This window comes from Apteryx rowi, unplaced genomic scaffold (genome assembly GCF_003343035.1).
Source record: "Apteryx rowi isolate R43461 unplaced genomic scaffold, aptRow1 scaffold_204, whole genome shotgun sequence".
NCBI lineage: Eukaryota > Metazoa > Chordata > Aves > Apterygiformes > Apterygidae > Apteryx > Apteryx rowi.
The window spans coordinates 439,385-453,733 of record NW_020448353.1 but is presented as its reverse complement, the minus strand read 5'-3'; the positions used below and the strand labels follow the sequence as shown (position 1 = coordinate 453,733).

The window sequence follows — 14,349 nt, the reverse complement described above, 5'->3', positions numbered from 1 at the left end:
AACAGAGACAAGAAATCATCTGAAATACCAGCAATGTATCCCATCATCCTAGATTCAGACAACAGGGCTAGCTATCTTATAAAAAAAAAAAAAAAAAATTTCCATTAGGGGTTTTGCTCATAAAAACTTAATGCTTACGTGTTTTAGTTAAATTATTATTTATTTGATATATTTGGTTTTATTTGAATGAAAAATCAGATTTTTTTAACAAAAAAAAAATCCCTAGAAGTTGTAGAAAATATACAGGAAACTTAGCTTCTAGAAAAAAAGGGGTTTTTTGCAAGAATAATGCCAGGGCCCTGAAAGCACTAATGGGCGTTACTGGCCCCAAGCAGCCTGACAGGGGACCTCCATCCTCCTCCCCCCAACGGGCCCAGAGGCCCCATTTCAGCTCGGGGATACACATTCCACCCTGTCCTGCATGCAAGTGGGCCTGGCCCATCTCCTGGATGAACCCTTCAGACCCACATCGTAGCCTTGTCTCCTGTCCTGCCTCTGGCCCCGCCTGCTTTTGCTCCYGGCCTGTCACAGGCCCCAGCTCTGCCCACCCAGCTCAGACCTGGGGGATGCGCTGCTCCTGCTGATCCATGACAAGCAAAGAGAAATCCATATAAAACACAAGAATTTCTTCTTTACTTTCCCTTTCCTGCATCCATGGCTTACAAGCATCTATAAAATGTACATCAATGATATGCAAGTTCAAACTATTGGTTTATTAATCTTTTAATAAAATATTTACAACATCCAGCATGAGCAGTAAGGTTTCAAATAAGAACTAGAAAAATAGGTCTAGGCTAATGCCAGGAACAACTGAGCCTCAATATCCACCCATAAAGTGACTGAGCTGCCCACCCCCCACTGACCAGGCTCCACAAATCTAAGTGTTCAGCACAGGAAACCCAAGTTCTACGCTGGTTTGCGGGTATCGTGCGTAATCTACAGCTACACTGGTTTGCAGGTACCATGCAGAAGTAGCCCCCTTCCTTCCAAGGAACGAAGAGGAGGAAGACTCTACTGGGCCCCCAATTTCTCCTTCTCTCTTCTTTTCCTGGAAGGGGACAGGGGAGGAAGGAGGAGCATGAGGGGATAATCCAAACAACAGAACAGCTTGAGTCTAGGATTAGGTACCATCAGATTTACTGCTGTATTGCTTCTGTGTTCACTCAGAGGCAACTACAGAGAATAGCACTTCTCCTCAGCTGGTACTAACAGTAGCAACTGAAAGAAGGCAAACTAGGGAACTAAGAGGTCTCCTCTTCCTTTCCTGCATAGCAAATTTCAGGACCACCTGAGTGCTTCTAGGTCAGCTGCCTTGCGTGCAGCAGTCAAGTTCCTCAGGGAAGCTGCATTCTCCACTAGACATAAGTGAGCCTAGCTATAGATGCCCCTTGCTAAAAGCAACAGAAAAGCAACAAGTGGTTCTCCAGGCCAAAGCCTGGGGCTCAAACCCAGTTTTAATATATAATATTGCACAAAGACCAAGTTTAGAATGTTACACACTTTTAGGTAACTAAAACTTATAAAAAGAATTTCCTTGAAAAGTTTTCATTTTTATTTGTTGGTAACGTATTTTAAGTAAACTAGAATCAATTTTCACCTATTAGTATTGAGCATCAAATAAACTAAAACATCAGTAACAACAGCTGTAGTGATGAATACTTCAAATATATTTGCAATAGTTGTTAACAACAGTTAAGTATATTAGCAAGAAAAGGGCCATGATACTTCAAAAACCTTCACTAACATCACCCAGTAAAGGTCTAAGAGACAGCATGTTTGAATGCATTCACACAAAAATTCCCTCAGGTATTTTGCAGAATCGTCAGGGCTGGAAGGGATGTCTTTGTTGGCCCATGTTCAACTTGTTGTCCACCAGAACACCTGGTCCCACAAAGCTGCTTTCCAGATAGTCAGCCCACAGCCTGTTCTGGTGTATGGGGTTACTCCATCCCAGGCACAGGACTTCCCATTTGCCTTTGCTGAATAAGCTGAAGTCTGCTGTCCTGAAATCCAACACTGTAACTCCACTCTTTGTCTTGCTCACTTCTCCCAGAATTTTAAACTCAACTGCCTCATTGTCCCTACAGCCAAGGCTGTCCTCAACTTGTAAATTGTCAACCTTTCTTTGTTTAAGAGTAACAAGTCCAGCAGAGCTAGAGCTAGTTGGTTTGTTGACCTACATCAAGAAATTGTCTTCGACAGACTCAAGTCCAATCCTATTACCCTTCCAGCAGATCACAGAGCAGTTGAAGTACCCCAGGGTCTGCAATAATAAAGCTTCCTCCAGCTGTCTAAAGAAGGTTCACTGACTTCCTTTTCCTGATCAGGTGGTCAGTAGCAGACACCTGTGTTGTTTGGTCCGCTGGCTCATCATCAGATCCAAAGCAAAGTTCTGAGCATTCGAGCTACTCCTTTGCATAGCGCGCAACTCTTCTTCTTCACCTTCTCAGGCTGTCTTTTCTGCASAGTTGGTATCCATCCTTTCCAGCATACCAGTTGCATGTTATCTCACCACTTCTCTGTAATCCTAAAGAGGTCATAGCTCTGCAGCTGGGCACAGACTTCTAATTCCTTCTGTTTGTTTTCCATGCTTTTATCCATGCATTTGTATACAGGCACTTGGGACAGGTCCCCAGCCACACTGTTATCACAGGGGAAGTGCAAGAGACTTCCCAGCTTGCTGCCCCAGGCACTTCCTCACTGCCCTTCTGCCTTCACCTCTCTTTAGGTCATGACAACCCCTCCCCAGCATACCTAGTTTAAAGTACTCCTCACAAGGTTTAGCAAGGTTGTTTGCAGAGACAAACTTGCCCCACTTGGTCAAATGAATCCTGTCCCTGCTCAACAATCCTTATTCTTCAAAAACAGTCCCATGTTTCCAGAAACTAAAGTCCTGCCTGCAAGGCATGCAGCCAGATGTTAACTGCTGGTTAAAAAAATACATTAAAAAAAAATCAGCTATAATGAGAGGCCACATCTTTTAAGTCAGGGTAACACTACAGCCAAAAACCAGCCCAACCATAGAGCCATCATTCAGACAAGGAGACAGCACCTCTTTTCCTAGGCCCACTGGTCTACAAATCCAAGATTTTACCACTGAAACCTAGTTTTTGCCAAATAACCAGACTGAACCCCACACCTGGAGGGAGTGGGGGGGAGAGGGAGAGAGAGAGAGAGAAAAGAACAAAACAAACAAGAATTCCCAGCTCCTTGACTTATGCTCCAAAGGCAAGAACTAAGCCAAACTGCCCTTTCAAGACCACCTACACTCTGAGTGAGAGTGTTCACCACACAGTGCAGGGAGAGAAGGAAACAAACTTGCAGCACTTTGTGTCCAGGTCCAAAGTAAATATGCAAGAACATGGCTGCTTAAGATCCAAAAGGGGAACATCTGGAAAAATACATCCTCCAACATGCAGCATCTATTTTTCTTAATCCATCTCCCATGTGTAGGATGTTCAAGAAGTCAGTTCCTACACCTGTAGGTGACATGGCAGTATTCTAACTGCTAGCTTTATCTGTGGATATCTCTGGAGCTGGGAACATCTCCATGGTATTATACAGGAATACAATTTTCATTAAGAGGCAAATAGCAATCTACATTGAAGATGTCAATTGTAACTATACTTTTAAAAACATTTTTCTCTAACTAGTTGGGAAAAAGCTATATAAGATCTTCTCTGTGTACTTTTCAGTTCTCAGTAGAAAGATATGCTGGAACTAAGTCAATTACAATTATAGAACAGTTGTTCGTGAGCACAAGCCACAAAGAACATTCTCTTTCTCAGAAAACAGTCTTCTTGCATAAGCCAATATACTCTCTTCATCTCCTCCCTTCTCTCTCCCCCATAGCTCAAGTTGGTATCCAGCAGTTTTGTGCTCCATCTTCTGGCCACTCATGAACAATGGCATTTTCCCCCCTCCATCATCCAATACCAGTGAAAAACTCTTAAGCAACTGTTGAATTCAAGACCAATATAGTCTACCAATAACTGCCCTCAATATGAAGATACAATAGTCATAACTTCTTCGGGGCATTTCTTTCTAAACTGGATCAGTTCAGCCTTACTCACAGCTTGAGCCAATTGATATGAAGACTATAGGAGATGCTGTCATGTTGCAATGTTTATTTATCTTCTGCCATGAGAAAAAGAAAACAATGTTTTAGAGTTTTAAATTATGATAAAAATATTATAGTAAGTAAAAGTAAGGAATAGTTAGTTTATTAAGTAGTTAGATAGTTCAGTAATTTAATTAAAACCTTCAGTAATTTAATTAAAACCTCATTCAAGACATCAAAAAAAAAGTTTTTATTCTTTCCAAATGTATTCTAAAGAGCATTCGCAGCAGAAGGTTGAGATACAACGTTAGCACATGTTCACAATGTTAGCTGTGTTTATTTTCCAAAAAAGTGCCTTCATATTGACAATAAAAATCAGATCAGAACATAGGTTTGAACACCTCACAGAATATTCCAATTGTTTAAACCATAATCCAAGGTTTCAACATCTAGCCTACCCTGTTTTTAAAACCAAAAGGACCCAGAACGTTACACAACAGCCAGTCATCTCTTTTAGGCAATGCAAGTGGGAGGAAAGTTAGTCATAGCTCCTCATCCAGCTTTCTGGGGCCAGGGAAGACTGGACAGAGAAGTGCTCTCTGCCCAGGCTATTCCCAGCCTTTTCCAACACAACAGCCGGGAAAGCTTTGTCCTTCCTCTTTCCAATATCAGAGCTCAAAAACAGGAGAGAAGAAGGTGGCTCCTCAATCAGGCCTTGCTCAATAGCTTGCCAAACAAGGGCTCAGGGCAGAAGTTCAGAGATAACACAGCAACTGCTGGGTGCCCAGGGTCACCTAAATGCCATTGTTGACACAACAGGTTCTAGGGAACCGAATTATCAATCTGTAAGACCAAAAGCTATAACTATCCACTGCTAAAGCAAAAGAGTAGGAGAAAGCAAGAAAAACGGTGTTTTCTTCCCTCTGTGAACAATGAAATGCAAAGGAGTCTCCAAGTTAAAAAAAAAAAAAAAAAACACTTCTCCATGTATCTGAGCTGAAAACTTTATCCAGACTACTATGATAAAGATATGCAAACAGTTAACTCCTACAGAAGAAATGCAAATATGGCAACTGGATGCCAAAAAGCTTTATTGGAAATTTTAAATTCCAGTAGGATTTTATAATCTTTATCTGTAACCTGTCATCTGATAAAGTTTAATAATGAAATAGCCATTTTTTAAGAGTGCAAGTTAATTGAACAGTAGATTTTAACTCAATTTTAAGCAAATTTTAGAGAAGAGTAGATAAAATAGGAAATAAGAATGAATACCTAATGAATTAGATAGGCTCACTGTGGTCTTCACAGAGTAGTATTCTATGTTAAAATTTTGGGGTATGTATACATTTCTTCACATTTAAGGGCTCATTTTTTCCATAAAGGTTTCCAGAATATTTTAATCTACAAAATAAGATTGAAAAGGATGTATTGGTAATATGATCTAGTCCACGGTTACAGGAGATCCATTAGGACAGAGGGAAGCCCTTCTGTCTGCTCTGCCTCTCCACAAACCTCTGCAACGGATGTTTCACCAACCCTAACCCCATAGAAGAGGCTGTGTTTTCCTAAAGACTGCCACAGTGAAAGTGAAAACAAATAGAAATAAAGGACAAGGTAGAAAATACACATAAATCTTTATTTCCTCCCTGTTCTCAATCATTTCCAAATAAAGAGACAAAATGTTCTAATTTTTTAGTGTAGAAGGACATGCACTTTCACAAGATGGTTGGGCTAACAGCCACATAAAACAAGTTTGAGAAGCGTTAATTGCCTGTTTAATTTAGGACAGCTTGTTTCCCTAAGCTTCTTTAGGCAGAGATGACAGATAGACTTCCCTGGAGATGATTCAAATCAGAACCCAAATTTGGCTGCTCTATTTCTCAATAGGGAAAGAACCCATGTAAAATGAACCAATATAAAACTAAATTTAGCTGCAGCATTTACAGCATCAACACACACAAAAATTTTAGGAGAAACACATGAAACACAGGAAACTAACATCAAAACAGAGGGGAAAAGTCAATATGCCTTCTTAATTTAGCTTTTAACTTTTCCTTCCAGTGATCTATTTCAAGTAGAAATATACATATGAAGAAATGAAGAAAACATATCCTACATCCCGAATCTAGATCAAACCTTTTGGTCTCAGATAGTCTGGGATTCCAAACCACTCTGGTAAGATGGATCCATACTGCTTGTTGTTATTTATTTTTGCCTGTCACTTTACTTCCCAACTCCAGCTGTAATGGAATTAAAGCAAGAGTACAATAAAGAACATTTCAAGAAAAATTCTGCTTTCATAATATTTCCAGCATGTACAGTCACTTACAGAGCTGAGGTTTCATGAAAGGTATTTGAAGATTCTTACAAAGCATGTTAGAGTTTGGCAAGGGAGGAGGGATTGGGGAATAGTGTTAATAGTCAAGATCTTCTTAAATTCACTCACTACAAATTACCATTAAGTAATTTGATTCAAAAGAGCTTAAAGACACCTCTTTTTAAGAATGAGTCCTATATGTTTCTCCCATGCTTAAGCGTGGACACAATTAATCTTGTTAAGTTGGTGCTTATTTATTTTGCTTGGAGACCCTTATTAAAAGTGAACTTAATGCATTTCGTTGCATTAAGCCCTTGCAACAAAGCCCTTCACAATTTCTGCTCTAAGCCAAACAACTAAACTAAAAATTCCATCAGAGAACTTTTTTAAGGAGGAAAATATTTAATATTAAACTTTTAAGTCCACATTTAGGCATTCAGCTGTCTTCTGTGGAAATTACTAGTTGCTCAGTACTTTCTAGATGTCTACCAAGTTTTTTTTCCTCTGTCAATAAACTACTAAGAATAGTTTTAATGCACAAGTTATTCATTTAGAACATTGCAAATCTTCATTGATTATACCATCACAAAAAAAGTCATCATGCCATCGTGTTATCACCATACCAGCATTCATATCCAAAGCAGTTAAGTACTATTCTAATACCTTGCATAAATGAAAGATACTAACAGAAAAAAAATACTTATTCTGCAGTAGCTGATTTTTCACCTAACTAGTTATAGCTCCCTCTCATACCTCAAAGAGGGTATAGTACAACTAGAAAGGAGACAAGTATGACGAAAAGCTTCCATATGAGTATATTTGTCACCTCTTTCTGAAAAGGTGTTTAAAGTTACGAGGTTTGTAAAAGTGTGAATAATAGAGATGTCTACACAGTTTGCTCTTTCTCATAACTAAATATTATTGAGTAGAAGTGTCAGATATCTTTCTTACAGAAGAACTTTTTTTTTTTTTTGAGCAACTAAACTGCTGGATTTACTGCCACTGGATATTATGAGTAACCAGCACTTAGAGATGGTTAAGGAAAAAAAAAAAAGATGAAAAATAAATTCACCATTGAACTTATTGAAGGCTTTTGTACACAAAGGTACAGATACAGCCTCCAGCATCAAGATACCTTAAACCCCAGCATGAATAACTGGCAGGCTGTACCAAGGAGCATTATTCTATTCACATCGACCTTTAAGCTTTCTCTAAGCACCTGCTACCAGTGACTAGCAGAGGCAGAATCCCAGGCTATACAGACTTGTGTTCTGAACCAGTATGACCATTTGTAGGCAGAAATTATCCAGCAGACCAGATGTTTTAGAAACACTGAAATCAGATCATTACCCCTTCTTCTTCCATTCCTACTTTCAGGGTAGATCAATTTAAATGGTTCTATTGGAATGAAATTATGTTATTCAGTACAGATGTAGATCCCTAATAAATGCAAGTTGGTCTTAGAGTCCATCAAGGAGTTTGTCTGCCCGGGGAAATAATTTCAGATTTCTTCAGAGCAGTCCATCACTACTCATGGTGAATGGCAGAGCTGATACAGTAACACAGCTTCACACAAGGCACAGTTGAAGATTCTGGCTTCAGAGATGTCTTGGATTTCAGCAGCCTCGGCATTCCTGATGATGAGTTTCAAGGGCTTTGTCCTCAGGGATGCAGCAAGTGAAGCAAATATATCAAATGGGCTGAACCCTTCTTGTCCCATCTGTTGTTACTTCTCTTCTTTTTCATCTCAGAGCTTAATAGGCAAAAAAAAAAAAAAAAAAAAAAAAATCCAGGCAGATGGATGTCCCAAGAAAAACTACCTGCTTGTATTCTTGGCCAAGAATGCTACCAGAAGTGAAACCTTTTTCTGTTCCTCAAATATTGCAGAGCTCAGCACCCAGATCTCTCTTCTATATGGGTTCTCTTCTCAAGAGGAACAGGAGCAGCTGATACAATTATAAAGGGAAAAAGTAGACCTTGTATACAGGCAGTACCAAGACAGAAGAATATGCTATTATTAAACAACATACCATTAGGTCTTTCCAAAGACCAAAGCTAATCCTAGCTGGCTTCAAGGGGTTTCAGAGGTAGAATAGGTTCAAATTCTGGAAGTTGATAGAGATGAAACTGATGATGCACAACAAGCAGACCAAATCATACCTAGAATATGGGTCTCTCCTAAAGGGAAGTGGCATCATTTGTATCCATTCTTAGTGGAATTAAGTCATGACAAGAAAAACAAAGATAAAGATTCTGCCAAAATAACATGACTTATATAAGGAGATCTGATCATTGGGGTGGGAGGGAAGACACTCTAAGCTAATGAATTTTTTTTCCTTGCCCACCTTTAGTGTTGAACGATGATAATCGTCTTTTAAGGAAGACGTACCTAAAGGTTAGCAAAAGCCAGCACAAGGCTACCTGGCTTTGTTAGCAGCTAAGGAGCAACGTGCACTTTCCTGAACCTACAAAGCAGCAAAAAGGTAGTAGGGCTGTTTGTTCTACCCAGTGGCTAGAAAGAAGGTGCTGGATGGCTAATTAGAGAAAATGTAGTTCCTGGACAGCTGACCAGCCACCAGTTAGACAAGTGCCCACACTGAAACTCAGATGTTGCTTTCCCTGTCATTTGTACAGAATTAAGATATTTTTGAAGATTCAGAGATGTATTTTTGGAGGGAGACATAGAAGAAAGATGTTAGTGTTTTGCAGTAGGAGGAGGGGGAGAAGGAAAGGTAATGCCGTATGACAGTAAATTAAATCGTCACCAGCACAATCCTCTACTTCAGTAATAGGTTCCAACACTGTCACTGGCAATAAAAAGGAAACTGGAGAAGGTCATGCCATTCAGGAGCAAAGTCAGAGATGTATTTGTCCCCAAATGGTCCATTTGTGACTAATTACAAATGTGTTAACCACTGCTACATGTCCACACACCTCTAGCTTTAAACCAGTAATTTCCAATTCAACTATTTCATATCAAATAAGAAAATAAAATATAACCTGATATAAAAGCATTGCTAAAGAATGTGAAGTCCCTATAAGAAAATAACATTGAATGTAGAGCTAAATTTTACTGCTATAGGTTTTTCCAAGTACTATGACCAAAGAAGCCGACCCCTCAAAAATCTGCTGCATATCAGCTGTAGAACTGGCTTGACAATCAAACCATATGACTGAGATCTGGTATAGGAGAAGAATCCTAGTTCTATTCTGAGCAGCCAAAGATAATGAAGGTTGTGTCCAGCCTAGATTCTTCTACCTTTACCCCAGTGAACTCTGCTTAAGACATCACCCAGTTATTTATATCTATGTGAATTGTGCTGTATGTGTACAAACCTTTAAGTTTTATAGAAGTTTGCAACAGCTGCCTTCAAATTGAAGCTTTTTAACCAAGTACATTTCCTATTTATAGACATTCTTTATGCATTTATGCAACTGTGTTTTGACAGTCTACCTTGCCAAATATGCATCATACAAATATTCATTGCTTCTGCAACGATAGATAAACACTGAAAGTGCTGCTGAAAGTGCAGCAATTGCAAAAAATTATAATCTCTATGTTAATTTATTTATCCTTCCAAGTTCACTGGGTCAATTCTATCCCCAAGCTTTTCCTATTTCTCTTTCTTCAATAAGAATAAGTTTTGAGAACTCTGACTAAATTTCCCATTGTCTTCTAATTCCAATGATTTACTTGGACTATTGCTCAGCTCTATGCTATATCTGTTGAAGAAGATTCACCATAATATGTCTGACCTAACTTTAATGCACCTTCTGAGTCTGTTGGAAATAAATCACCATAAAAGTGTGTGTTTATTAGACATGATGGAACATTTATATAACTCCAATTGGAAGATCTGGAATGGAAAGAAGATGACTTATTATACCTCTTCACCTTTTAGCAAGTTGAGACCAACAGTTTTATATGGCAATGAGTCGTGTGTTGGCAGTGCAGCATCTATGTAGGCAAGTATATACAAAAAAAAAAAAGAAAAAAAAGAATGAGTGCCTATTGCTAGTTGAGATATTTTTAAAACACTTGATCATTTAGGTTTGGATTGCTTAACCAATTTCTTTAGAAGCGCACAGAGCATATCTACCATTCATTTTTCAGCTGTCTGGCCCGAACAGATGTGGAATGGGTTTCTTAGGCCGCATTTCGACCATTACTAATGAACTTCAAACCTCATGAAAAAGGGTGAGAGGGTTATTAAGACAAGCAGATGTCTAAGCATGTCTAATGGATTTAAGCCACCAAGCTGAGAAGTGCTGTAGCTGCATCCCCGAGACTGCTAAAGTCTCATAGTCAGTTTGAAGTTTGGACATTTTCCAAAGCTTCCTGCTTTGACAAAGGAGATACATTCTGAGGAGTTTGAAGCAAAGTGTTTATCAGCCTGTTAATTTTAGGATAACTGTTCTTGGAAAAGCCTTTCCGAGAGTAGTTTACTGCAACCCAAAGACTAACATTGAAAGGAAGGGAAAGGGTAGGAGCACTGACAAAAGATCTGCTTGTAAAACTGAAGCAGAGTTCAGCTTGTATGAAAATCTTCCTGCCGCTGCAGTTTGCTTTTGCTTACATTTCTTTTTTGTTTTTCACATACACCAACCATGTGGCAGTAATCAGAGCTGTGTGAACCCTAAAACTTACTCCTTACCAAATTCTTGCCAGAGCACTCAATGTTCTTAATTGGGTCAAATGATATTTGTCAGCCCTCTTCCCATCACAAAAACCCTATATAAAGGGGATTTGGAGCCAAACTTTGCAGCACAAGCAAGAGAAAAAGTCCCAGAGGAAACTCATTTAAGCCAAAAGGGAATACCCCAGAGGAAAGGACTTCTGCAATGGTTCTCTGCCAGTGAAGGTGAAGTTGGCATGGGCTAGGTGGAGTCCAGGCAGATTACAGCCACACATCAGCTTTTCCTTTTGTGAAAAAGGATAAAACAAACTTTAAGGCCACCAAAGACTGCACACTGTAAAAATATCCAGGGTAAGCACAGAAGGAGAGGGGAAGGGTGGGGGGGGAGAATGGAAGGTAGAAGAATATTGCCAGTATAGTAGTTAGGAGAGATATGGATGGCACCAAAAGCTTAGTATAATTTTGCTAAGCAAGCAGGAATTATGGACAAAGAGATAAGTGTTCATTTTGCCTTTTTTGAAGATTTTTGATTTACCCCTATACATTAAGCAGCCTTGTAAAGCTCTGACATTAAGGAGCTAGTTGTCTCTCATTAATAACTGCTCCTGCAGTAACTTTGCCAATTTGGAGAAAGAATAATTATTTTGAACAGAGAATTTAAAAAGGAGAATATTTCCATTTAGAAAAAATCAAAGTATTTTGGGCTTAAAAATATATTTTTAACTGGAAAAATGCCTAGGGTTTTGTCCGTTGGGCTGTTTTAGTTTACATTGTATGTCTGAGATGCTCACTGTTTCAAGGGACACTTTCTTTAAAGGCATGACAAGGAGTCAGTTCTTCATGTGCATTACTATCTGTCTTCCTTCTTAAACCAACCACCTTCATTTTCCATGGGAAGACTGGCACCATTTATAAAAGCCCCCTCACTTTTTCCTCTCTAGATCACTTTCAGTATATCTGAACCTGAAATATATTATATATATCAGTATAGGTGAACCTGAGCACAAGGTACTATGGTGTTATCTCATGCTGACTATCTCTTTGCAGATAAAAAATACTAAATATCACAGCACACACACCCACATTAGGATTCCTGTGCTTGGTTTTAGAGAATTGCCATCCCACCTCAGGATTATATTCCAGGCAGCGGCTTTACTCAGTTCCAGGCAGTGGCAGGATCCTAGCCTGTTTTCTCTCAGGGTATGAATATACTGTAATCCAGTATTCCTCACACCATGAGAAACTATGGATTTCTATTAGGACAAAAGGATAGATATGAACTGTTAAAACTGATAAACTAGTCTAGTTACTGACTTCAGAGAAACAGAAAATTGCATTTAATTAACATCAACAACTCAGTCCAAGATTAAATGATAGTTTTGTGCTTTACTCACCTAGTATAATAAGATAATTTTAGAACTAGGCTAGGATAAGAGTATAGGCAGTCAGCAAAACAGGAGTAAAAGTTAGATATAGTATATGCCACCTTGGCTTCAGTAAGGCTAATAGCAAATAAGGTAACCAGGAAATATCAGAGGTGAGAAGATTCAGGAGGAGGAAACGGGCTGAGGCCTTTCAGAGGCAGAGGTCAGAAAGCCATCTGGCCAGAAGAACCATCTGCTGTATGCATTTGCTTTGTATAGAGTAAGGCATCTTCTCATTAGCAACAGCTACGATTTCCCTCTGTGCAGCCAGGCTCCAAGCTGGCCAGAGCTTTGAGGTGGATGTGCCTAGGTTTTTTCCCCAAAAATAAGTGCACCAAGAAGGACATGTTTATTCCTAACCCAATACCTTCTCTCAAACTTAGTCTCTAAGCTTAAGTTAGGTAAGATTTCTTCTCTAATAAGATTGGCTCTGTCAGTGATCTTCAGTGTAAGCCTTGAGTTCTCATTTAAACCTGTATTTTCTTATTTTTGTTTTTCTTTCTTGTTCTTGACCCATTATAGATTTCATAACACTGTCATAGAAATCTTCATATTTTATCTGTGTTATGTAATAAACATGAAACAGTAGATGGTGAGATATTAAGTGAAATATTTTACCTGCTACTCAGAGTCTTTTTCTCTCTAGGTTTAGTTCCTTGATCTCTGTTGCTATCTAGGGAGCCAATATACAATGAAAATTGCTTGCATCTGTAGCTAGTAGTTACTGTCAATTCTTACTCCCCAGCCCTGGAAAATGCCCTTCCAGAGAAGGGAGAAGTACATACAATTTAAAGTTTGAGAAGCAGCGTAATCTGAAATGTATCCACAGCACGAGGAAGCATACCCAAGCCAACCAATACAACTAATAATATTTAAGATGTCCTAACACGAGTTTCTGAGCAATTAAGCTTCTGAAGACTGCAGCTTTAGAATTTGCAGGAACAAGTTTAACAAATCACTGCTACTAAGGGGAGGGGTGGAAAAGTCCTGTTCATGCTACCCACCCTCACCTATCTCAATCATGAACTCAGTCCTACCCCTGCTCTACTACTCCTTCAATCTCTCCCTGGGTTGATAACATAGCAAGGCTTACCTCCCCTATTACACAGGAAATTACCTGGTTAGGGGGAAAAATTAGAATCATGACTTGGCAGCAGGAGAGATCAATTAGGATGTCTGTGAAACTGAATCCTCAATAAGACCAGCAAGCCCAGGCAGGATTGCACACTGTTGTGAAAATCATTTCTACTGCCACTCAGATTAACAATTCAAATAGCCCTACCTGCACCGTGCTTACACTTTTAGATAAGAAGGTAGGCATGCCCTTAGACTTCCTATATTGGTGTGGAGTGATATTTCCTCATAAGAAGTCCCAGAAGAGAGCACCCAGATCTGGATCCAAATGAGCTTTCAAGAGTCGATCTGAAGATAGCTCTTTGCTTTGTGTCTTTCTTACCTTTTCCTCCAGGCTAATATATGCATTAGTTTACTCCCAAAATACCGTACTGCCATTTAGCCAGTAAGTGGCCTTAACTACTGCTTGTTACTTATGCCACCAGAAGGCCGCAACCAGAGGAAGCTTCACTTGTATCAGCCCATCACACACACATACTTCAGTCACAAAAACACAATGTGCCAGTTGTATGGTCACTAAATCAATATTTGGACTTTTTTGTTTAAAAGTCTTTTTCAAAGCTTTCATTAAAAATTTGTTTTGGCCAAGCATTAAAGTCTCACAAAAGTGTCATGTCAGAAGATTTCTTTATCTCTACAACCACATCTCTTTTAAGCATCACTCATATGAACTACTTCATGATTACAGCTACATAATTGATGAACCTGACTAAAATTTAGTTTTAAGATTTCAAATGAGCTCTGAGAGAAGCTTGCTGTCCACTAAATTCTTAACAA

The 14,349-nt window shown here is 39.1% G+C and overlaps 1 long non-coding RNA gene across 4 annotated transcripts in view; it reads left to right on the top strand.

Moving 5' to 3' along the window:
• The window catches only part of LOC112965173, a 44,844-nt gene that overhangs the window by 3,126 nt on the left and 27,369 nt on the right, over positions 1 to 14,349 (top strand). For 3 of the 4 annotated variants that reach the window (XR_003253195.1, XR_003253196.1, XR_003253198.1), the window contains one exon: positions 6,122 to 6,235. This is a non-coding gene — a long non-coding RNA (uncharacterized LOC112965173). Of the gene's footprint in view, positions 1 to 6,121; positions 6,236 to 10,491; positions 10,576 to 14,349 lie in introns of all 4 variants that reach the window. The other variant, XR_003253197.1, reaches the window with a different exon arrangement.